The following is a 23,880-nucleotide window of genomic DNA, read 5'->3' on the forward strand; positions in this document are numbered from 1 at the left end:
GAGACCCAGGTTCAATGCCCCCCTCTTTGCTACAGAAGGAGAAAGGATTTAAACTGGGGCTACTCAGTTTCTAGGTGGGTGCTGCAACCACTGAGCTATGGTACAGTCTGAAGGTGGGATTCTTCAGTCTCCCCTATTGCAGCTGGCTCACTGTGGGTAAATAATGAAGGAGCGACTGGAGCTGGGGGTCTGGCCCCAGGAGCTCCCGCCCCTCAGATGGGCTCCCTGACCACAGGACCCCAGAGTCATTCTCACTTTCTGGCCAGTATCCATTTAAGTGTTTATCTACCGTGGAACAGTCACTGGGACAGAGAGAGAAAGAGAATGTCTCTGTAGTCCAATGGTTGGGGCACCCACCTGAGCAGGGGGAGACCCCAGATCCAACCCCTCTGTTCCCATCACTCTGTCATTATTTATCCCAAGTGGAACACCTATAACAGGAGAGGCTGAAGGATCTTAATACTTGGCTTTTCTTCCCTCCCCCCCCACCCCCACCCCCCAAACAACTGGACACCTGGAGGAACGTTTGAAGAGCAAAGACTTTGAATGGGGGAAGAGGGTCCCGGGCTGGAAGGCAATTCCAGCCTGTGTAGTGAGGATCCATAGCCTGCTTGTACCATCTGTCAGGGTGAGACACTGCTTGACTGAAATCCTATTTAGTTTGTAGAACTCAGACTGCAAATTTATTTTTATTTCTTGAGAAACCAACTTTGATCTCTACGCTTGCTACTTATAATCCCTTAAAATAATCTTTCTGTAGCTAATAAATCTCTTTTATATTTTACCTAAAACAGTGCATTTTGGTTGAAGTGCTTGGGAAATCTCAGTTCAGTTTACAAAGGCTAGTGTGTGTCCTCTCCACATCAAGGGGGAGGTGGACTGGGTGAAATGAACTGACACTGGCCAGGCTTCTGTGCAAGATGGTAAAGTTCTGCAGTGCAAGGCTGAGGAGCTGGGGGAATCAGCTGGAGCCTCTCTATTGTTGGTTCATGAGTTGCTCGCAAAAGCATTCATGTAACTCGGTTGGGTGAGTCCCTGCCGGTGGATGGCAGAGTAAGGGCAGCACCTGCCAGAGGTTAGTAGCTTCTCATCAGCATCACAGTGTGAGGGGAAGCTCAGGTTGGTGGGACAGAGGGCTCAGCAGTCCCATAGTCTGGGGACCCCGTCACAGTGATTAACACGCCCATCTGACTGGTGGGAGACACACAGTTCAAATACTTCCTGGTAGGGAGGTGGGACTGAACTTGGGTTCCCCATATTCCAGCTCAGGGCTTTAACCACTGGGCTTGAAGTTATAAGGTGGGCTCCACTACCTCTTCCATTGGACAGCTGTTTGAATGGGACCCAATCTGGTAGCCATGCTGGGAGGATCAGGCCCCACATGCAAGATCGGCAGCTGAATGCCAATCTTCCCTGGTCCATGACTCACTTGTGGGCTTAGGTGGGAGATAGGCATCTCATACTCCCAGAATGGGGCAGCGGCGTCTGGCCACATTATTTTTTTCCAAGAAAATAGACTCAGTCCAGTGAGAACAAGGGAGAAAAGTTGCATTTCAAAATTAAGGGGAAAAGTTATCAAGACACCCTAGTTAATGTCTAGGTCTACCCACCATTCCCAGGGAATTCTAACTACACACTAACCCATAGAAAGCTTCCTACCAACACTACAAAAAGATTCTGCGTGGACTCCTCCTGAAGGTGGAAACAACAGATTGGACTTCTACGTAGAGTGCTTCCGCTGACGTGCATGGGCTGAAATTGTGGAAAAGCAGCATCACTTGCCCCATAACCTCAGCCGTGCCGAACACAATGCCAACCACAGCCTCAGAAACAACTCTGACATAATCAAAAAGGCTGACAAAGGAGGTGCTGTCATCATCATGAATAGGTCAGAATATGAACGAGAGGCTGCTAGACAACTCTCTGACACCACATTCTACAGGCCATTACCCACTGACCCCACTGAGGGTTACCAAAAGAAACTACACCATCTGCTCAAGAAACTCCCTAAAGAATCACAGGAACAAATCTACAGTGACACACCCCTAGAGCCCCGATCAGGGGTATTCTATCTGCTACCCAAAATCCATAATCCTGGGAATCCTGGACGCCCCATCATCTCAGGCATTGGCACCCTGAGAGCAGGATTGTCTGGCTATGTAGACTCTCTCCTCAGGCCCTATGCTACCAACACTCCCAGCTATCTTTGAGACACTACTGACTTCCTGAGGAAACTACAATCCTTCGGTAATCTTCCAGAAAACACCATCCTAGCCACGATGGATGTAGAAGCCCTCTACACCAACATTCCACACATAGATGGACTACAAGCCCTCAGGAATAGCATCCCCGATACTATCATGGCAAACCTGGTGGCTGAAGTTCGTGACTTTGTCCTCACCCATAACTATTTCAGATTTGGGGACAATTTATACCTTCAAGTCAGCGGGATTGCTATGGGTACCCTCATGGCACCACAGTATGCCAACATTTTTATGGCTGACTTAGAACAACGCTTCCTCAGCTCTCGTCCCCTAATGCCCCTACTCTACTTGTGCTACATTGATGACATCTTCATCATCTGGACCCATGGAAAAGAAGCCCTTGAGGAATTCCACCATGATTTCAACAATTTCCATCCCACCATCAACCTCAGCCTGGACCAGTCCACACAAGAGATCCACTTCCTGGACACTATGGTGCTAATAAGAGATGGTCACATAAACACAACCCTACTGACTGCTATACTTACCTACATGCCTCCAACTTTCACCCAGATCACACCACACGATCCACTGTCTACAGCCAAGCTCTACAATACAACCGCATTTGCTCCAACCCCTCAGACAGAGACAAACACCTACAAGATCTCTATCAAGCATTCTTACAACTACAATACCCACCTGCTGAAGTGAAGAAACAGATTGACAGAGCCAGAAGAGTACCCAGAAGTTACCTACTACAGGACAGGCCCAACAAAGAAAATAACAGAACGCCACTAGCCATCACCTTCAGCCCCCAACTAAAACCTCTCCAACGCATCATCAAGGATCTACAACCTATCCTGAAGGACGCCCCATCACTCTCACAGATCTTGGGAGACAGGCCAGTCCTTGCGTACAGACAGCCCCCCAACCTGAAGCAAATACTCACCAGCAACCACACACCACACAACAGAACCACTAACCCAGGAACCTATCCTTGCAACAAAGCCTGTTGCCAACTGTGTCCACATATCTATTCAGGGGACACCATCATAGGGCCTAATCACATCAGCCACACTATCAGAGGCTCGTTCACCTGCACATCTACCATCATGTGCAAGCAGTGCCCCTCTGCCATGTACATTGGCCAAACTGGACAGTCTCTACTAAAAGAATAAATGGACACAAATCAGACGTCAAGAATTATAACATTCAAAAACCAGTCGGAGAACACTTCAATCTCTCTGGTCACTCGAACTCAGACCTAAAAGTGGCAATTCTTCAACAACAAACAACTTCAGAAACAGACTCCAAGGAGAGACTGCTGAATTTGAATTATTTTGCAAACTGGATACAATTAACTTAAGCTTGAATAGAGACTGGAAGTGGATGGGTCATTACACAAAGTGAAACTATTTCCCCATGTTTATTCCCCGCCCCCAGCCCTGCCCACTGTTCCTCAGATGTTCTTGTTAATTGCTGAAAATGGCTCACCTTGATTATCACTACAAAAGGTTTTCTCCCCCCCCCCCTCTTTTTTTCTGGTAATAGCTCATCTTAAGTGATCACTCTCCTTACAGTGTGTATGGGAACACCCATTGTTTCATGTTCTGTGTTTATAGAAATCTCCCCACTGTATTTTCCACTGAATGCATCCGATGAAGTGAGCTGTAGCTCACGAAATCTTCTGCTCAAATAAATTGGTTAGTCTCTAAGGTGCCACAAGCCCTCCTTTTCTTTTGACAGCACTCTGTGTAGTCAGTTTCACTGCTTCCCCCAGAGAAGCATTCATCAAATCTTTGGAAGCTGTCCACTGCTTCAGGACAATACAATCAGTCATGTCTCTCTCCCCCCACAACCTCCACATGTGTATTCGTCAAGACCTAATCATCTTTATTTATACCTCTTCTGTACCCCTCTAACTAGTGCTTCATACACATCCCCAGGGGAAGGGGAGGGCAAATGAGTGCACCCCACACTCAGAGAGACACTGACCTGGGAGTGATTTCTAGACACGGTTGAAAATCTTTTCCAAAGGAAGGATTGTCTGTAGAAAAGTGACTATTTTTGGAATGCAAGGGTTTTTCAGGAAAGATTGTCAAGACTGTAGGAATTTCCTGGTTTCACAATATTGTTCTGACACTTTTAAAATCACTCTCTTCCATGCCTCCACCCCCTTTAACCCAAAACCTGAGTTTGTTCTAAGTGAAAAAACACAACTAAAATTTTTTGCAAAAACATTGATATACATTTAAACATTTGATGAGTCCCACCCCAGAGATGGCTGCATTTCAGCACTGGACGAGCGATCGCTGCGCATTGTTACTATATGGCTGTCAACCAGCTGCTGCACCCAACCCCAGAGGCAGTTATATTTCAGTACTTGGCAAGCAATCCCTGGGCAACCTTGCTGCACGGCTATTGCCAGCTGCCCCAACCCAGAGGTGGCTGCATTTCATGCACTGGGGCTGTGATATACCATAGGGATTAGGCAAGCTGAGGACTCAGAAGTAGACCTAAAAAACCTGTATCTATGGAAACTGAGGCAGTAACACACCTATCCTCCTTTCAGGTATTTTGTTCATCCCTTTCCTGGTGCCACATGTGAACCCTCCCCCGCCCTTCGGCCCGGGGCCCGCCCCCCGAATCGCCCCCCTTTGGCCCAGAATCCCCGCCCTTCGGCCAAGAACCGGCCCCCGCCACCGCGCTGCCCTCCCCATGCGGTCCCCAGCCCCCGCCCGAGCCCCGGCTCCCATTCGGGCCCGCGGTGCCCCCTCGCCCCAGCCCACCTGTGGCTGTAACCAGCCCGCAAACCCTGCCGCGCAGCAAGCGAGCCACCGCGGAGCAGCGAGCAGCACCCTCCCTCCCACCCACCCGCTCCCCGGGTGGCCCGGGCAGGGACCCCTGGGACTGGGAGCGTCTCGCCCCGCGGGAAGAGCGCCCGGCGCCGCAGCCGGGGGGAAGGAGCTGAGGTCCCGCGCACCAGCCAGGCGGGTTCGCAGCCGGATCCCGCCGGGTGAGTTCACAGCCACAGCGCGACCTAAGAGAACAGCTGAGACGCCAGTGCCCGATGTCATCACAACAGCGGCCGATCCACGTGCGCCCCACCCTCAGCCCTGCCTCCATTTAACCCGGCTCCCCCTTCTCTATTGCATCAAACAGAAGCTGCTTGTCTTCGCTTTCAAGGCCCTTCACGTACGGTCCTCTCCCAACCGGAAATCTCTCATTCACCGTACCAAGGTGTTGACTCCCACCTCCAATCGGTCCATGCTGCCAGCTACACCCACTTGTTAAATTTTCAGACAACCACCTTCATGCTTTCTGCCACATGCCCTACATGCTGGGGAGGAGAGCCCCTTAAACATTCGCAAACCTACCGCATTATCCATCTCCAATTCCCAAATCAAAGCTCTTCTTTGCCCTGGTGTCTACCAAAAATTCAACAGCCTGTCTCCTGGGGTGCTGAGACCACTGCCTATCATACCGACCAATACAGTCTCATTATTTCCTTGCACTCCCCTGTCTGTCTGTCTCCATCCGTCTCTTGTCTTATTCTTAGATTGTCAACTCTTTGGGGCAGGGACTGTCTTTTGTACTGTTTTGTACAGCACCTAGCACAATCGGGTCCTGATCCATGACTGGGGCTCCTATGTGCTACAGTAATACAAATAACACAGGCTAGAGAATGTCACTATTATGGCTTCAGTGCCCTCCCCCCACCACCACCAAAAAGCAGCAAAACAAACAAAAAAAATCAACCTCCAAGCTCAAAAAGTATGTGTTTACACTCAGCTGGCGAACTCAATGTAAAGTACGAGTAGAGGTGAGGGAGAGGTGTCTTTTACCTTGGTGTAGCTAGTCCAGGAATGCCGTACGCTCAGCCTGGAGTTTACCTGGACAAGTGACACAGAGGTTAAAGCCACCTGTGCCTTGTCTCCACTCGGATTTTACATCAAGTTAGCTATCTCCGTGTAAACACACTTTTGCAGTGAAGACAATGCCTGGGAGACTCCTACCTCAAGCCCCGAACTTCTGGTTGAGCTAGAAATTATTTGCAACATTTAAGAGCCCACTGATTGAAAGAGGTTAAACACACACAATGTTTCTCCATTTTATCTTTGTGCAACTGACAGCACTCTGTGTAGTCAGGTTTCAGAGTAGCAGCCGTGTTCGTCTGTATTCGCAAAAAGAAAGGGAGGACTTGTGGCACCTTAGAGACTAACCAATTTATTTGAGCGTAAGCTTTCGTGAGCTACAGCTCACTTCATCGGATGCATAAAGTGGAAAATACAGTGAGGATGTTTTTATACACACAGATCATGAAAAAATGGGTGTTTATCACTTCAAAAGGTTTTCTCTCCCCCCACCCCACTCTCCTGCTGGTAATAGCTTATCTAAAGTGATCACTCTCCTTACACTGTGTATGATAATCAAGGTGGGCCATTTCCAGCACAAATCCAGGGTTTAACAAGAATGTCTGAGGAACCAGGGGGGAGGAATAAACAAGGGGAAATAGGTTACCTGGTATAATGACTCAACCACTTCCAGTCTCTATTCAAGCCTAAGTTAATTGTATTCAATTTGCAAATGAATTCCAATTCAGCAGTCTCTCGTTGGAGTCTGTTTCTGAAGTTTTTCTGTTGTAATATCGCAACTTTCATGTCTGTCATCGCGTGACCAGAGAGTGAAGAAGAGTGAAGCCTGTTGATTGTTCTTCAGCCACTTGGATGTGCTGCAGTGCAGCTGCTCACAATGCACATAGAGGCAGGGGTAGGAAAATGGCAGTTCAGCCTTAGAGTTGCTCATGCCAAGCCACTGGCCAGGTGGCTTGGACATGAGGAGGGAGCAGGGCCTTGTCAGATGCACATCGGATGCTCCTGGAAGTTGGTTTGCAGAATCAGACCCCCAGAGAAGCATTCACCAAATCTTTGGAAGCTGTGCACTGCTTCAGGACAATACAATCAGTCATGTCTCTCTCCCCCCACACCCTCCACATGTGTATTCGTCAAGACCGAATCATCTTTATTTATACCTCTTCTGTACCCCTCTAACTAGTGCTTCATACACATCCCCAGGGGAAGGGGAGGGCAAATGAATGCACCCCACGCTCAGAGAGACACTGACCTGGGAGCGATTTCTAGACACGGTTGAAAATCTTTTCCAAAGGAAGGATTGTCTGTAGAAAAGTGACTATTTTTGGAACGCAAGGGTTTTTCGTGAAAGATTGTCAAGACTATAGGAATTTCCTGTTTTCACAATATTGTTCTGACACTTTTAAAATCAATCTTTTGTTCACTATATACTCTCTTCCATGCCTCTACCCCCTTTGACCCAAAACCTGAGTTTGTTTTGGGTTAAAGTGGGTGGAGGCATGGAAGAGTAGCAGCCGTGTTAGTCTGTATCTGCAAGACTAACACTGTTTCAGAGTAGCAGCCGTGTTAGTCTGTATCTGCAAAAAGAAAAGGAGGACTTGTGGCACCTTAGAGACTAACAAATTTATTTGAGCGTAAGCTTTCATGAGCTACAGCTCACTTCATCGGATGCATGCAGTGGAAAATACAGTGTGGAGATTTTATATACATAGAGAACATGAAAAAATGGGTGTTACCATACAGACTGTAACAAGAGTGATCAGGAAAGGTGAGCTATTACCAGCAGGAGAGCAGGGGGGTGGGGGGGGAAGGGGGCGGGGGGTGGGGGGGGAAGAAAACCTTTTGTAGTGATAATCAAGGTGGGCCATTTCCAGCAGTTGACAAGAACAGTAGGGGGGAAATAAACAAGGGGAAATAGTTTTACTTTGTGTAATGACACATCCACTCCCAGTCTCTATTCAAGCCTAAATTAATTGTATCCAGTTTGCAAATTAATTCCAATTCAGCAGTCTCTCCTTGGAGTCTGTTTTTGAAGTTTATTGTTGTTGAAGAATTGCCACTTTTAGGTCTGAGTTCGAGTGACCAGAGAGATTGAAGTGTTCTCCGACTGGTTTTTGAATGTTATAATACTTGACGTCTGATTTGTGTCCATTTATTCTTTTACGTAGAGACTGTCCAGTTTGGCCAATGTACATGGCAGAGGGGCATTGCTTGCACATGATGGCATATATCACATTGGTAGACGTGCAGGTGAACGAGCCTCTGATAGTGTGGCTGATGTGATTAGGCCCTATGATGGTGTCCCCTGAATAGATATGTGGACACAGTTGGCAACGGGCTTTGTTGCAAGGATAGGATCCTGGGTTAGTGGTTCTGTTGTGTGGTGTGTGGTTGCTGGTGAGTATTTGCTTCAGGTTGGGTGGGCTGTCTGTACGCAAGGACTGACCTGTCTCCCAAGATCTGTGAGAGTGATGGGTCGTCCTTCAGGATAGGTTGTAGATCCTTGATGATGCGTTGGAGAGGTTTTAGTTGGGGGCTGAAGGTGATGGCTAGTGGCGTTCTGTTATTTTCTTTGTTGGGCCTGTCCTGTAGTAGGTAACTTCTGGGTACTCTTCTGGCTCTGTCAATCTGTTTCTTCACTTCAGCAGGTGTGTATTGTGGTTGTAAGAATGCTTGGTAGAGATCTTGTAGATATTTGTCTCTGCCTGAGGGGTTGGAGCAAATGCGGTTGTATCGTAGAGTTTGGCTGTAGACAATGGATCGTGTGGTGTGTCCTGGATGGAAGCTGGAGGCATGTAGGTAAGTATAGCGGTCAGTAGGTTTCCAGTATAGGGTGGTGTTTATGTGACCATCGCTTATTAGCACCGTAGTGTCCAGGAAGTGGATCTCTTGTGTGGACTGGTCCAGGCTGAGGATGATGGTGGGATGGAAATTGTTGAAATCATGGTGGAATTCCTCAAGGGCTTCTTTTCCATGGGTCCAGATGATGAAGGTGTCATCAATGTAGCACAAGTAGAGTAGGGGCATTAGGGGACGAGAGCTGAGGAAGCGTTATTCTAAGTCAGCCATAAAAATGTGGGCATACTGTGAGGCCATGCGGGTACCCAAAGCAGTGCCGCTGGTTTGAAGGTATACATTGTCCCCAAATGTGAAATAGTTATGGGTGACACACCATGAGGAAGACTGATCATGGAATCCTGCATCCAGTTTTGGCGTCCACCTTTGAAAAAAGATTGGGAAATATTGGAGATGGGGCAGCAAAAAGCAGTGAAACGTTTTGAGGGCTGGAGAAAAATGCCTGCTCGTGAGCTATTGAAAGAGCTCAGCCTGTTTAGATGATAAAAAAGATCGGGAGTTGACATCATTGAAGTGTTGAAGTGACTTCATGGAGAGAAAATATCGGGTATGAAAGGGCTCATTAATCTAGCAGAGAAAAGAATAACAAGACCCAGTGGCTGGAAACTCAAAAGAGACCAATTCATATTAGAAAGAGGGCACACATATTCAACCGTGAGGATGAATCACCAAAGGAACAAACTAGAAAGGGAAGTGGTGGGAATTCCCCACCTCTTGATGTCTTCTAATGAAGACTAGATGCCTTTCTGGAACGTGTGTAGTCAAAAACTAGCTCCTATGCTCTACAGAAAGCATGTGATATGCAGGGGGTCAGATGACATGCTCTAATTGTCTCTTCTGTCCATAAAGTCTGCTAATTTATGAAAAACTGAGCATAGCACGGGGAGAAGCCTCTGATGTTTTACTTTGTTCGACTTGAGCCCACAATGAACGCTCATTGCGTGGGGTGATCCAGGGGAAGCGGCTGAAACATCCAATGTGGCTGGACAGGGGCAGGACATCAGCACTGCAAGGGAGGGGTGGGTGTGGCAGTAACATCACAAGGGCCTTTGGCAGGACCTCAGCTTATTGGACAAAGGTGGCGGGGAGGCGATGATCTCACAGAGAGATCTTGACATCAGCCAGGCAGGACAGGGGTGCAGGACAGGGGCAAGCTCGGAGATCCCTGTGGCTTTGCTTCAGCACGTCTCCTTCTCGAGGTCTCTCCTGGAGGACTGAGAGAGCATTCACTTTCACATTCGTGAGCGCAAGGAGGACCCTCTTCGGAGTTTTCTCCTTTTCTTGTAGTGGTTTTGCTCAAAAACAGACGTCCCTGTATAGAAGGTAAGAGCCTCGGAGAGGTTTGGAACCTGACCAGTCTGATCCATCAGGTGCCAGCTGATTTTTAGGAAAGGAAAACACTAGATTGTGGGGGCAGCATTTTATTTCCGACCTAGGACTTTGTCCCTTAGAATTACTGGGGACATTGGGGTTTCTCCTTTTTGTTTTCCCTTTTCCTGTCTCTCCCTCCTTTCTCGTCTTCTCTTGCATCTTTGTCCTTTTCCCCTGCTTTCCTTTCACCACCAGGACCTGTCTGTGAGTCTGGAGTTGGGGATGGGGGGTTGCTCTCCAACCCTCATTGCGGGAGGCCCTCCCAAAGACATGTGGCTAGAATGGTGCTCTAAGAGTGACTCCCGCCGGTGGTGGCCTGGGACATCTGGTGAGGACTCTCAGCTTTCTGCTTCTCAGAGTCTCAGTGCTGATTGGGGGAGCTTGGGGCTATTGTGAGGGAGGAGACTCAGGTCCTCGTTACTCTCTTTTAAGACCAAGGAAATAAGCCATAACAAAACATGTATTTGATTGCTCTTGCCGCTTTTCTCCATTCACTGTCTTGGAGTAATTCATGATTCTCTCTCTAATCAGCCAGTTCTTCTAAAATACTTACTAAATAATTAGGTTTTAATAAAGCCAAATGCAACCCCATAGCTCCAGTAACAAAGGAGTCAGGTGGCACCCTACAGAATGGGGGACAATCCGCTGGAAAGCAGCGACCCTGAAAAGGATTTCGGGGCCATAGTGGACGAGCTGCTCTCCATGGTCTGTCAATGTGAAACTGTGTTAAAAAAGGTTAAAGCCATTCTTGGATGGATAGAGTAGTGAGAATGGAAAGGGAAGTGAAAGAGCATTGGTGAGACTGATGCTGGAATGTTGAATCCAGTTCTTGTGTCCACATTTTGAATATTATGTTAAAACAATTGGAGAGGGTACAGAAAAGATTCGTAATTGAGTGATGGGGATGATGCCTTCTAATGAGACACTGAAAAAGCTCAATCTGTTTAGTATATACAAGAGAAGAATGAGAAGGTGAGTTGCTTGACTTCATGGAGAGAAAATGTTGAGTATAAAAGGGCTCTTTTATGTAGCAGAGAAAGGCATGACAAGACCCCATGGATGGAAGCAGAAATCAGAACAAGTATAATGACAATAAGACCCGGATTTGTAAGAGGGCGATTCGTCATTGGCACAAACTACCAAGAGAAATGATGGATTCTCCATCTCTTGATCTCTTCGAATAAAGACTAGATGCCTTTCTGGAAAACATTTGAGTAAAAGAAAAGCCCAGCTCTTCTGATATACAGGAGGCCTTAGGATACGCAGGGGATCAGATTAAATGCTCTAACGGTTGCTTCTGGCCATAAAGTCAACTAACTTGTGAAAACCTAATTGCGGCCTGGGGAAGAACCTCTGTGTTCTACTGTGTGGTCGGTGTCATCCCCACAAGGAAGAGTCATTGAGTGGGGTGATCCAGGGGAAGCAGCTGAAACATCCAGTGTGGCTGGACAGGGGCAGGACATCAGCACTGCAGGGGAGGGGTGGGTGTGGCAGTGACATCACAAGGGCCTTTGGCAGGACCTCAGCCTATTGGACAAAGGTGGTGAGGAGGCGATGATCTCACAGAGAGATCTTGACATCAGCCAGGCAGGACAGGGGTGCAGGACAGGGGCAAGCTCGGAGATCCCTGTGGCTTTGCTTCAGCACGTCTCCTTCTCGAGGTCTCTCCTGGAGGACTGAGAGAGCATTCACTTTCACATTCGTGAGCGCAAGGAGGACCCTCTTTGGAGTTTTCTCCTTTTCTTGTAGTGGTTTTGCTCGAAAACAGACGTCCCTGTATAGAAGGTAAGAGCCTCGGAGAGGTTTGGAACCTGTTCAGTCTGATCCATCAGGTGCCGGCTGATTTTTAGGAAAGGAAAACATTAGATTGTGGGGGCAGTATTTTATTTCCGACCTAGGACTTTGTCCCTTAGAATCACTGGGGACATTGGGGTTTCTCCTTTTTGTTTTCCCTTTTCCTCTGTCCCTCCTACCTTTCTCTTCTTGCTTCCTTTGTCCTTTTCCTCTGCTCTCCTCCCACCACCAGGAGCTCTGTGTGTGGAGCGGGGGCCGGGGGGGTTGTGGGAGGCCCTCACAGAGAGGAGACTGGAATAGGGCTCCGAGAGTGATCCCCTCGGTGGTGACCAGGGCCATTCTTTGGGCTATTTGATGAGAACCCTTAGCCTCCCACCCCTCAAAGTCTCAACCCTGATTGGCTGAGGAGGGGGCTATTGACAGGGAGGAAACTCTGGTCTTTGTTGTTCTCTTTTATGACCAAGCAAATAAGTCACAACCAGTTATATGTCTGACCAATGTGGATGCTGCTCTCCATTCATTGTCTCGGAGCAGTTCATGATCCTCTCGAACATTCCAATTCTTCTCAAATACTTGCTGCATAATTACTAGGAACAATTGCTGGTCTGTAGCTCATTTGAGAGCAACTCTGCTACTGACTGGCTGCATCAGCTAAGACAAGTCCCTGCTCCTTTCTCAGCCTTTGTTTCTCCTTCTGTCAAGTACTAATAACAATCCTATCCCACCTACCTCACCATGGGTGGATGCTGGGGATCCACTGAAGAGTGTCACTTGGAGCAGTGCAGACTAGGAGGTGTCCTATCACACTGAGCCACATCCGATTGTGACCTAATATTCTCTTTTATTTGTATTTTATTCTTTTGAAATTGTGAAGAGCAGCAACTACTTAGCTCAGACTGAAGCATCTCATCTAATTTTCTAGATCATAGTTGGTTTCAGAGTAGCAGCCGTGTTAGTCTGTATTTGCAAAAAGAACAGGAGTACTTGTGGCACCTTAGAGACTAACCAATTTATTTGAACATAAGCTTTCGTGAGCTACAGCTGTCGAGAGCTACAGATGCATCCGATGAAGTGAGATGGAGCTCACGAAAACTTATGCTCAAATAAATTGGTTAGTCTCTAAGGTGCCAAAAGTACTCCTTTTTCTTTTTGCTAGATCCTAGTGTCTCCCCTTTGTGTACGACGAGACAGTTGAATGCACTGTGACAAACAGGAGATGCTCTTGTTTTGCAAACAATTATTTTTGCAAAGAATTTTCATCCTACTTCTTATGATTTCAAGAAACAAAGTGGTTTCGTCTGAATGGATTTTCTGACAGAAAACGGTTTCCATGAAAATGTTCACACCTGATTTCCTGGGCTTTATCCCTGCCTCCGGGGGGTTGTTGCCTGTTAGTTCGAACAGGAGTCAGGACTGTTGTCTTCTCTTTCTGGCTCCGTCACCGCTTTGCTGTGTGACACCTTGGGTAGGTCCAATGGGAATAGGGTCAATTCTCTAAGTCCAGGCAGCAGGGAGCCTGGGTGAGATAAGGGATGTTAAGGCCGTCTGCGAAGGAGAAAGGGATGTTTCCAGGTGTTGAATGTCAAGAATTCTAAACTTTGCTCAAATGGCTAGTCTCGAGAAACAAGAACTAGTTGGGGCCAAACTTGAACCATTGTTTTTTTTAAAGCCCATTCAGGAATGTGAGTCCCAGAGAGCCATAGAGAGGGGGAGCAACTTGCCCAAAGTCCCACAGATCAATAGGCAGCAATGGAAGCAGGAGTGACACTCCCTCTCAAAGGCAGGGGGACCAGACATTAGGGCCTGGTTGCAATTGCCAGCTGTGGGAGGGAGTGTGCGGCAGTGGTTAGTGAAGGGGTCCATCCATGGCTCTGACACTCAGTGTGACCCTGTGCTCGTAGCTGAGGCCCATTTGCCATCAGTAGGGTTGGGGTCCCATGGCTACAGTCCAGTGGGTTTGGGAGGCTCCAGGAAGATGTGTAAAGTGCTGGGATGTACCGGATCCTGGAGGCGCTGTCACCTCTGCCCTAGGGCAGTGCTCTGCACCCCCCTGCTGCTGGCTGAGTTTCTCGATCCCTTGGCAATCAGACAGACTCTTGTTTTCACAGCCAGTCGATCGCCCTAGTGTCATCACCCTGCCTGCTGGCTGGGCAGGGTAACTCCTGAGGTCACCACCCTCTCCAGCCTGCCTTGGGCTTGGAGAGTGAGGAGGAGGGCGAGGGACGTCTGCTGACCCTGAACATCCGCCATCCATCATCCCATCACTGAGAGCAAGTGAGTGGCATTCGGGTTCCTCGGTGGCTTCCCCTGTCTGTCTGGGGAGAGGCAGAAATGGGGAGAGACTATCTCCAAAGGGGGATTTCATTTGCAAACAGCCCCCAAGAGCCCCTCACTTTTAGGCCAGGCAGGGGCTTCTCCAGAGCCGTCTCCAGTGTGTTTGGAAAGGTTCCAGCAATGGGGCTCCCAGCCCTTCCCTTGTGGGACACTGTTCCCCAGGCTGAGAGTCTCTGAGCTGGGCCAGACCCTGTGAGCTGCTGAGTCTGGAAATCAATGGGGAACGAGGAGGGCCCTGGTCTTCCTGTGCCTAGGGTCTTTGTGACTTTGACGTGGGGAATGGTTTCCCAGGAGAAGTCCGGACTCCTGGGTTCTGTTCCTTCTCTAGCCTGGGCGGGAGAGTGGCCTGGGACGACAGGAGGGGGCTGCTTGTCCAGAGGAACCGATGGTCTTTGGGACTGACCCCATTGCTCGAAAAGGATGAGACTTCCTGGATATTGCAGCAGCAGGGATTACGAGGGGGAACGTTGGGAGCAGATCATGCAATGAACTCCTGCTTGTGTGTGTAGATGACACTCCCTGCACTCCTGTAGGGGCAGAGGGGGCTGCTGTGGTTGGAGCAGGGAGGAGGAGGGACAGAAAAGGCCCATGAGTGAAAGGCTGCCTTGAGCCCAGACTCACCCCTGCTCCCCGCTCGGTTCCAGGATGGCCAGGCTCCTGCGGATGTTCAGGAGGAAGGCTCTGCAGGTGGCCCCAGAGCCTGAGGGAAGCAGCTGCCCCCTTCCCAAGGGGCAGAGCAAGCCCTGCGTCCCCGCTGGCGGGGAAGCAGCTCCCGTCCAGGCCAGACGGCGGAAGTGCCCGGCCTTCTGGAAAAGGAACCCGGCTCCCGGCGCAGGCGCCGAGCTGGGAGAGGCCCCGACCAGGCCCCAGTGGAGCTGGCCCAGGCTGCGGTTTTGCAGACAGGACCCAGCCCAGGAGGGGCGCCGGGCAGGGTGGCTCTGGGGCTGGTTGTGTGGGCAGCAGCGGCCCCAGGAGCCCAGCCCTCGTTCCCATCAGGAGGCATCGCCCTGCCCGGTCTCTGAGGCCCTTCCAGCCCCCGCAGGCCAGGAGGTGGAAGGTCCCTGTCCCAGCACCGGCAGCTCAGCATGGGACAGCGGCAGCACCTGGGCCTCTGGCAGCAGCCAGGCCGATGGAGGCCACTGCTTTGTTCCAGGTGAGGAGCCAGGCTGGGCTCCGGGAGGGGTGAGGACGGGATGTGAACACCCTGGGCCCAGACGCTCTCCCAGTGATATGGGGGGGGGGTCCCCAGCCCAGGTGTCTGGCCTGAGCCACGCGAACCCCACGGACAGCAGCAGCCGTCACACAGCTGCCCCTTCCGCACGGGGACCTGGGGGTGGGGGCATGAAGAGCTGCTGCCATGTAGGTCCTTGCTGCTCCGGGCTGGGGGAATCGGCACCTCCCCTGGAGTCCTGGCCAGTGGAGGGGGGGCTCTGCTCTGGGTTTCTGAAGCTGTTGGGGGCTGAAGGCATCCCTGAGAGGGAGGTTTGGGGCCCGATCTGTCCTGTGTGCCTGAGGTGGGAAGGGGGGTCTTGAATCCTGCTCTGCCCATCACGCCCCTGTCCTTCCCTCCCTGGTGCAGGGACGCCCCAGAATTCGGAGCAGGAGGAAGGGGTGGACATGGCCAAAGATGAAGCTGCTCTCAAGGTCATCCGAGAGCAGCTCCAGTGCAGAGATAAGGTACAAATGTTCCCCACCTGGGCTGGAACCAAGATTGCCCTGTCCCTTCCCAGCATCCCCACCCGCTGCCAAGGGTCTTGTCCCTCCTGATCCACCACCCCTAATGGGGCCCTTTAACATCCATGATGTGGGACCCCCAAGATGGGGGTGTTTGTCCCACAACAGCCGAGGTCGTCTCCCCCCACAGGCACTGTCCCAGTTCCTGATCCTGCTTGTGTCGGAGGCGTGGGGGATTTGGACTATAGGCGGGTCCCCACAATCATAGAATCATAGAATCATAGAATATCAGGGTTGGAAGGGACCCCAGAAGGTCATCTAGTCCAACCCCCTGCTCGAAGCAGGACCAATTCCCAGTTAAATCATCCCAGCCAGGGCTTTGTCAAGCCTGACCTTAAAAACCTCTAAGGAAGGAGATTCTACCACCTCCCTAGGTAACGCATTCCAGTGTTTCACCACCCTCTTAGTGAAAAAGTTTTTCCTAATATCCAATCTAAACCTCCCCCACTGCAACTTGAGATCATTACTCCTTGTTCTGTCATCTGCTACCATTGAGAACAGTCTAGAGCCATCCTCTTTGGAACCCCCTTTCAGGTAGTTGAAAGCAGCTATCAAATCCCCCCTCATTCTTCTCTTCTGCAGACTAAACAATCCCAGCTCCCTCAGCCTCTCCTCATAAGTCATGTGCTCTAGACCCCTAATCATTTTTGTTGCCCTTCGCTGGACTCTCTCCAATTTATCCACATCCTTCTTGTAGTGTGGGGCCCAAAACTGGACACAGTACTCCAGATGAGGCCTCACCAGTGTCGAATAGAGGGGAACGATCACGTCCCTCGATCTGCTCGCTATGCCCCTACTTATACATCCCAAAATGCCATTGGCCTTCTTGGCAACAAGGGCACACTGCTGACTCATATCCAGCTTCTCGTCCACTGTCACCCCTAGGTCCTTTTCCGCAGAACTGCTGCCTAGCCATTCGGTCCCTAGTCTGTCGCGGTGCTTTGGATTCTTCCATCCTAAGTGCAGGACCCTGCACTTATCCTTATTGAACCTCATCAGATTTCTTTTGGCCCAATCCTCCAATTTGTCTAGGTCCTTCTGTATCCTATCCCTTCCCTCCAGCGTATCTACCACTCCTCCCAGTTTAGTATCATCCGCAAATTTGCTGAGAGTGCAATCCACACCATCCTCCAGATCATTTATGAAGATATTGAACAAAACCGGCCCCAGGACCGACCCCTGGGGCACTCCACTTGACACCGGCTGCCAACTAGACATGGAGCCATTGATCACTACCCGTTGAGCCCGACAATCTAGCCAGCTTTCTACCCACCTTATAGTGCATTCATCCAGCCCATACTTCCTTAACTTGCTGACAAGAATACTGTGGGAGACCGTGTCAAAAGCTTTGCTAAAGTCAAGAAACAATACATCCACTGCTTTCCCTTCATCCACAGAACCAGTAATCTCATCATAAAAGGTGATTAGATTAGTCAGGCATGACCTTCCCTTGGTGAATCCATGCTGACTGTTCCTGATCACTTTCCTCTCATGTAAGTGCTTCAGGATGGATTCTTTGAGGACCTGCTCCATGATTTTTCCAGGGACTGAGGTGAGGCTGACTGGCCTGTAGTTCCCAGGATCCTCCTTCTTCCCTTTTTTAAAGATTGGCACTACATTAGCCTTTTTCCAGTCATCCGGGACTTCCCCCGTTCGTCACGAGTTTTCAAACATAATGGCCAAGGGCTCTGCAATCACAGCCGCCAATTCCTTCAGCACTCTCGGATGCAACTCGTCCGGCCCCATGGACTTGTGCACGTCCAGCTTTTCTAAATAGTCCCTAACCACCTCTATCTCCACAGAGGGCTGGCCATCTCTTCCGCATTTTGTGATGCCCAGCGCAGCAGTCTGGGAGCTGACCTTGTTAGTGAAAACAGAGGCAAAAAAAGCATTGAGTACATTAGCTTTTTCCACATCCTCTGTCACTAGGTTGCCTCCCTCATTCAGTAAGGGGCCCACACTTTCCTTGGCTTTCTTCTTGTTGCCAACATACCTGAAGAAACCCTTCTTGTTACTCTTGACATCTCTCGCTAGCTGCAGCTCCAGGTGCGATTTGGCCCTCCTGATATCTTTCCTACATGCCCGAGCAATATTTTTATACTCTTCCCTAGTCATATGTCCAACCTTCCACTTCTTGTAAGCTTCTTTTTTATGTTTAAGATCCGCTAGGATTTCACCATTAAGCCAAGCTGGTCGCCTGCCATATTTACTATTCTTTCGACTCATCGGGATGGTTTGTCCCTGTAACCTCAACAGGGATTCCTTGAAATACAGCCAGCTCTCCTGGACTCCCTTCCCCTTCATGTTAGTCCCCCAGGTGATCCTGGCCATCTGTTCCCTGAGGGAGTCGAAGTCTGCTTTCCTGAAGTCCAGGGTCCGTATCCTGCTGCTTACCTTTCTTCCCTGCATCAGGATCCTGAACTCAACCAACTCATGGTCACTGCCTCCCAGATTCCCATCCACTTTTGCTTCCCCGACTAATTCTACCCGGTTTGTGAGCAGCAGGTCAAGAAAAGCGCCCCCCCAGTTGGCTCCCCTAGCACTTGCGCCAGGAAATTGTCCCCTACGCTTTCCAAAAACTTCCTGGATTGTCTATGCACCGCTGTATTGCTCTCCCAGCAGATATCAGGAAAATTAAAGTCACCCATGAGAATCAGGGCCTGCGATCTAGTAGCTTCCGTGAGTTGCCGGAAGAAAGCCTCATCCACCTCATCCCCCTGGTCCGGTGGTCTATAGCAGACTCCCACCACTACATCACTCTTGTTGCACACACTTCTAAACTTAATCCAGAGACACTCAGGTTTTTCCACAGTTTCGTACCGGAGCTCTGAGCAGTCATACTGCTCCCTTACATACAGTGCTACTCCCCCACCTTTTCTGCCCTGCCTGTCCTTCCTGAACAGTTTATAACCATCCATGACTGTACTCCAGTCATGTGAGTTATCCCACCAAGTCTCTGTTATTCCAATCACGTCATAGTTCCTTGACATCACCAGGACCTCCAGTTCTCCCTGCTTGTTTCCAAGGCTTTGTGCATTTGTATATAAGCACTTGAGATAACCTATTGATCGCCCCTCATTCCCAGTATGAGGCAGGAGCCCTCCCCTCACAGACATTCCTGCCTGTGCTTCCTCCCGGTATCCCGCTTTCCCACTTACCTCAGGGCTTTGGTCTCCTTCCCCCGGTGAACCTAGTTTAAAGCCCTCCTCACTAGGTTAGCCAGACTGCTGGCAAAGATGCTCTTCCCTCTCTTCGTAAGATGGAGCCCGTCTCTGCCCAGCACTCCTCCTTCATGGAACACCATCCCATGGTCAAAGAATCCAAAGCCTTCTCTCCGACACCACCTGCGTAGCCATTCGTTGACTTCCATGATTCGACGGTCCCTACCCAGGCCTTTTCCTTCCACGGGGAGGATGGACGAGAACACCACTTGCGCCTCCAACTCCTTTATCCTTCTTCCCAGAGCCACGTAGTCCGCAGTGATCCGCTCGAGGTCATTCTTGGCAGTATCATTGGTGCCCATGTGGAGAAGCAGGAAGGGGTAGCGATCCGAGGGCTTGATGAGTCTCGGCAGTCTCTCCGTCACATCGCGAATCTTAGCCCCTGGCAAGCAGCAGACTTCTCGGTTTTCCCGGTCAGGGCGGCAGATAGATGACTCAGTCCCCCGGAGGAGAGAGTCCCCGACCACCACCACCCGCCTTCTCCTCTTGGGAGTGGTGGTCGTGGAACCCCCAACCTCAGGACATCGCATCTCATGCCTTCCAACCAGCGGAGTCTCCTTCTGCTTTCTCCCCCCAGACATATCATCTGGTCCACTCTCCACAATGGTACCTGTGGAGAGAACATGAAAGCGGTTAGTTACCTGTCTTACATGGCTGCATTGCTACGTGGCATAAGGAGGATCCCGGGTGGGTGAGTTAATATAGGATTATGGCTCTGGGTGTCTCTCTGCTCCTTGACCTCCTGGCTGATCCCCAAGTGTCTGAGAGGAGAGCCCTGAGTCAGTCAGTCACGATTGCTTGATCAGACCCTTGTTTAATTCCCTGCACCCTCTAAAGCAGAGAAAGGAAGTGGGCTTTGCCCAATTCCATTGCCAGTCAGGAAGCAGAATGCCCCAACCTGGGAACTGGGTAGGGGACATAGTGAGCTCCAGAGCCAATATGGACCACATTCGCCCCCCTCATATCTCCAGACCCGGCCAGGGAATGGCAGAGTATCTGGACCTCAGCCACTGTTCCAAAGAAGCACATTGTCACTGAGCCAAGTTGCGGCTACTTGCTGCACAAGTAGAAAATCAAAGACACCCCCCCCCTGCCTCCCGTTCTCACAACTGTGGTGAGAATATCCAAACCTTCGAACACACCGTAATACAAGTGCCCCCAGACTGGAGTCAAAGGTGAAATAGGGTGATTTCCACAACATCACAGAGGAGGGCCTTGGAGTGGCTCCTGGATCGACAAGGGCATCTACAGAACAGCTGCTCCACAGACTGCCCCTGTGAGAGAGACTGCGTGAGCTTGTCTCGCCTCCCACAAGCTGAATTGCTGCAGCGGAAGAAAAGTCTCCGAGGAGTGTCTGGGATGGGGACTGGGCCATGAGTCTCCTTGTCCTTGTCAGGCTGCAGGCTGGATTCCCCTTGAAGAAACCAAGGAGCTGCAGAGGCCATTCCCAGCGACTGAGAGAAATCACTAAGCTGGGGTGAAGAGACCTTTGGTCTGTCAGCTCCAACCCCCTCGCCCCCCACAACACACACACACTCCTCTAGCCGCTGAGGTGCAGGAGATCTCTTTGCTGGAAGCAACAAAGGGTCCCCTGTCGTCTCTGTGCCCTGCACAGCAGAGTGGGCCTGCTCACGCACATTAGAGATCCATTTCCAGCCCATCCTGGCCCCTGCCATAAATTGCCTTCCCGAAAGAGCCACTGGAGGCTTTGGTCCCTCAGCATCTGCCACCTTTTAATAAAGGGGCTTCCCTGAGCCCTGGGACCCTGAAAGCCTCCTGGGGAATGAACTGCCTTGGCCACAGCAGCTCTCTTCCCCGCCCTTTGGGGCACTAGACGCCATTGTACCGCCAGGGCTTGGAGGCTGGCTCTGGGCAATCTGCTCGAGCCACGTGTCCTCTTGGTTTTAGGTCTTTGGAAAATTCTTCTCCATCGGTCAGAAAAGATCCTTCCTGCAGACAGCAGTGCTGGCCATCCACGACCCCCTGCTGCGTGTCAGCCAGGCTGGGCTGGTGCTCGTCTACTCCCTCCTGGGGGAAGCCCAGCAACTGATGGGGGTCACGGTAAGCAGCTGCAATCCACTCAGGAGCTTGGGGTGGGGGCCAGGGCCTCCTTCCCATCCTCTCGCCATTCGCTGGCCTGGTGGCAAGGAGCCTAGTGGGGACTTCTGGACTTCATGGACTTCTGTTCTTAGGATGTGGTGCTCTGCTCTCACTCCTGGGAAGGACAGGAGAGTCCCCTAAGTGCCCTCTGGGAACCTTTCCTGCCCCACAGAGCTGCACCCATTTCCCCATGGCCTAGTGTCCATGCCACCCGAGCCACCATCGAGAGTTGCTCCCATCCCTGGCAGCCTGGGAGGCCAAGGACTGACTGGTGATGGTGACTGACTGAGGCACATGGGCGTGGGAAGCTGGTCTTGCTGCTGGTAGGGCTGGACCCGCTCTCGAGAGATTGGGAGGATTCAGTCGGCAGGGGCTGCTGACCTGTCCCGTTCCCCAGGGCTGCCATCCTGTGGCTTCAGCTTTTGTCACTGGGGTGACTTGGGGAAAGGTCTCAAGCTCTCCCCATCCCACTTCACTGCTGCCAGAATCCCTCCTGCCCCCCCCGCCACTCTGCTAGAGCCCCCTCCTTGCCCTACCTGAGTGGGGATGGAGGTAGGGGTGGAGGAGAGGGTTCTCCGAACTTGAGCAGTGTCCCCAGGTGGGTTGGAGGTGGAACAGCTGTCAGGGGCACTGATGGGGAAGTGGCAGGAGCTCAGCCGACAAGGAGGGGGGGTTGGCACTGGAGGTCACTAGAGAGGACAGCAAGCCTCCATCCTGGGGGTCGGGAGGGTGAATCCACCACTCAGACATGACCAGCTGCTGGGTGGAAATGATGGTGCTGGTTCCAGGTGCCCTTCATCCTCCCTGATTCCTGGGGAGTGTCTCAGTCTCTGACATGTTCTCGTTCCCCTGCAGCACGAGGATGTCACAGCCAAGGTCATGGGCCAGCTTCACATCATCCGGCACTTGCACCAGATGCCCGAGGCGCTGCAAGGGCTGTGGCTCATCTGATGCTCTTCAAGGTTCCCCTCCCTGTTCAGCAAGTCCCGCTCCCTGCTGCAGGTACTGCTCTGTCTCACTGTAAATGGGGGGCTAGTGGAAGCGGAAATGGAGGCCCCTGGCACTCACAGAAATTCTCTCCCCTCTCTGTGGAGCCGGGTCGTTCCCTCGGCCCCCCAAATTCCTTCAGCTGGGGCAGGAGCTCTTTCCCTCACACCCATACCGCTCCCCTCTTTCTTTGATCTTACCCCCATCCCATTCCCCGTGCTCCCAGGCAGAGATCTTCCTGCCCCATATGGCGCAGAAGGACCTTTGTGTCAGGGCTACGGACTGTCTGCCCAACTGAAGCTCAGGAAGCTCCACATTTGAGGAGGTGAGGATGGGACAGAGGCTCAGGGCTAGCTTCATCTCCTGCCCTTTATTCTTCCTTTGGCCCTTCTCTGGGCTCTCAGAGTCTGACATGAAGAGGAGCCTCCTCCCCCCATGTCTTCTAGGCCCTGGGGTGTGTGACAGCCTCCCAGATGGCTGCAGTCAGAAGCTGAGCCACCTCAGGGAGCAGTGGGGACAGGTCCCTTGTCCTAGGAAACAAAGCAGTGGTAGTTCTCAAAGAGGCTGAGAGGGAAGACCCTGCTCCCTCATGGAGGTAAGAGCCATTGACTTCTTTGGGCATAATGGGTTTCTTGGGGGAGAAATGGGATCCCTGCTGCATTGCCTGGCTGGGAGCTTCCCCCATCCCTGGGACAGAGACATCTCCATCAATGTTCCACCCTTGTTTTTTTCTTAGCAAGAGGCTCCCCAGAGAACTCCTCAAACCTGTTCTCCTGGGAGCGTTTCTGGGAGGAGGCTCCCATCCCTCAGTCTCCAACTCCATCATGCAGTCTCTTTCACCTAACATCTCCGCTCTCCAGCTCCACTTCCCGCAGCAGGACAAACGGACCTCCAGCTCCTAGAGAACAGACTCTGGCCTCCTTCTGATCAGCAATGGGGTTTCACCATCCCCTCAGCAAACCTGTCAGCCGGGCTGGACCGGATTTGAAGGAGGAGGGTATCTAACAGGGTGGCTTGGCCTATGGCTGCCTAGCCTGGGGCTAGGCCAAATTGATGAACAAGTGAGCCCCACCTGAGAGGAAACAAGGGAAAACAACAGCAAAAGTACAGAAGCAGAGCGAGCTGTTCAGTCGACGGCCTTGGGCCAAACCCTGGAGTCCAAGGTTGGGCTGGGTTCTCTCACCGTCCCTAAGGAAGGGGACATAGAAGACCATGGAAACCCAAGAAGGGCAGGCCGAGCCGAAATCAGGCTGAGGAAGAACTCCCCACGAGGGTGGAAGGCCTTGTTTCTGTTCAAGACATTTTTGGACTTTGTTTGCAAGGAGCACGACCCAGGAAGGAGTGGACTAAAGGACAGTCACCTGGTTGGGGGGCTGAGTTCCCAGCCAACAAACTGCAAGAGTGAGT

General features: G+C 51.1%; 2 protein-coding genes and 1 long non-coding RNA gene across 3 annotated transcripts in view; 2 read left to right on the forward strand and 1 right to left on the reverse strand.

The window, feature by feature from the left end:
* The window catches only part of LOC102936186 (butyrophilin-like protein 2), a 1,677,894-nt gene that overhangs the window by 1,377,928 nt on the left and 276,086 nt on the right, over positions 1-23,880 (reverse strand).
* The window catches only part of LOC114020220 (butyrophilin subfamily 1 member A1), a 1,361,724-nt gene that overhangs the window by 1,153,683 nt on the left and 184,161 nt on the right, over positions 1-23,880 (forward strand).
* Positions 14,202-16,064, forward strand: LOC122462876. The gene is made up of 3 exons (XR_006285757.1): positions 14,202-14,371; positions 15,076-15,584; positions 16,011-16,064. It is a non-coding gene; the product is annotated as an uncharacterized LOC122462876 (long non-coding RNA).

The sequence above is a fragment of the Chelonia mydas genome, chromosome 14, assembly GCF_015237465.2.
Source record: "Chelonia mydas isolate rCheMyd1 chromosome 14, rCheMyd1.pri.v2, whole genome shotgun sequence".
Classification (NCBI taxonomy): Eukaryota; Metazoa; Chordata; order Testudines; family Cheloniidae; genus Chelonia; species Chelonia mydas.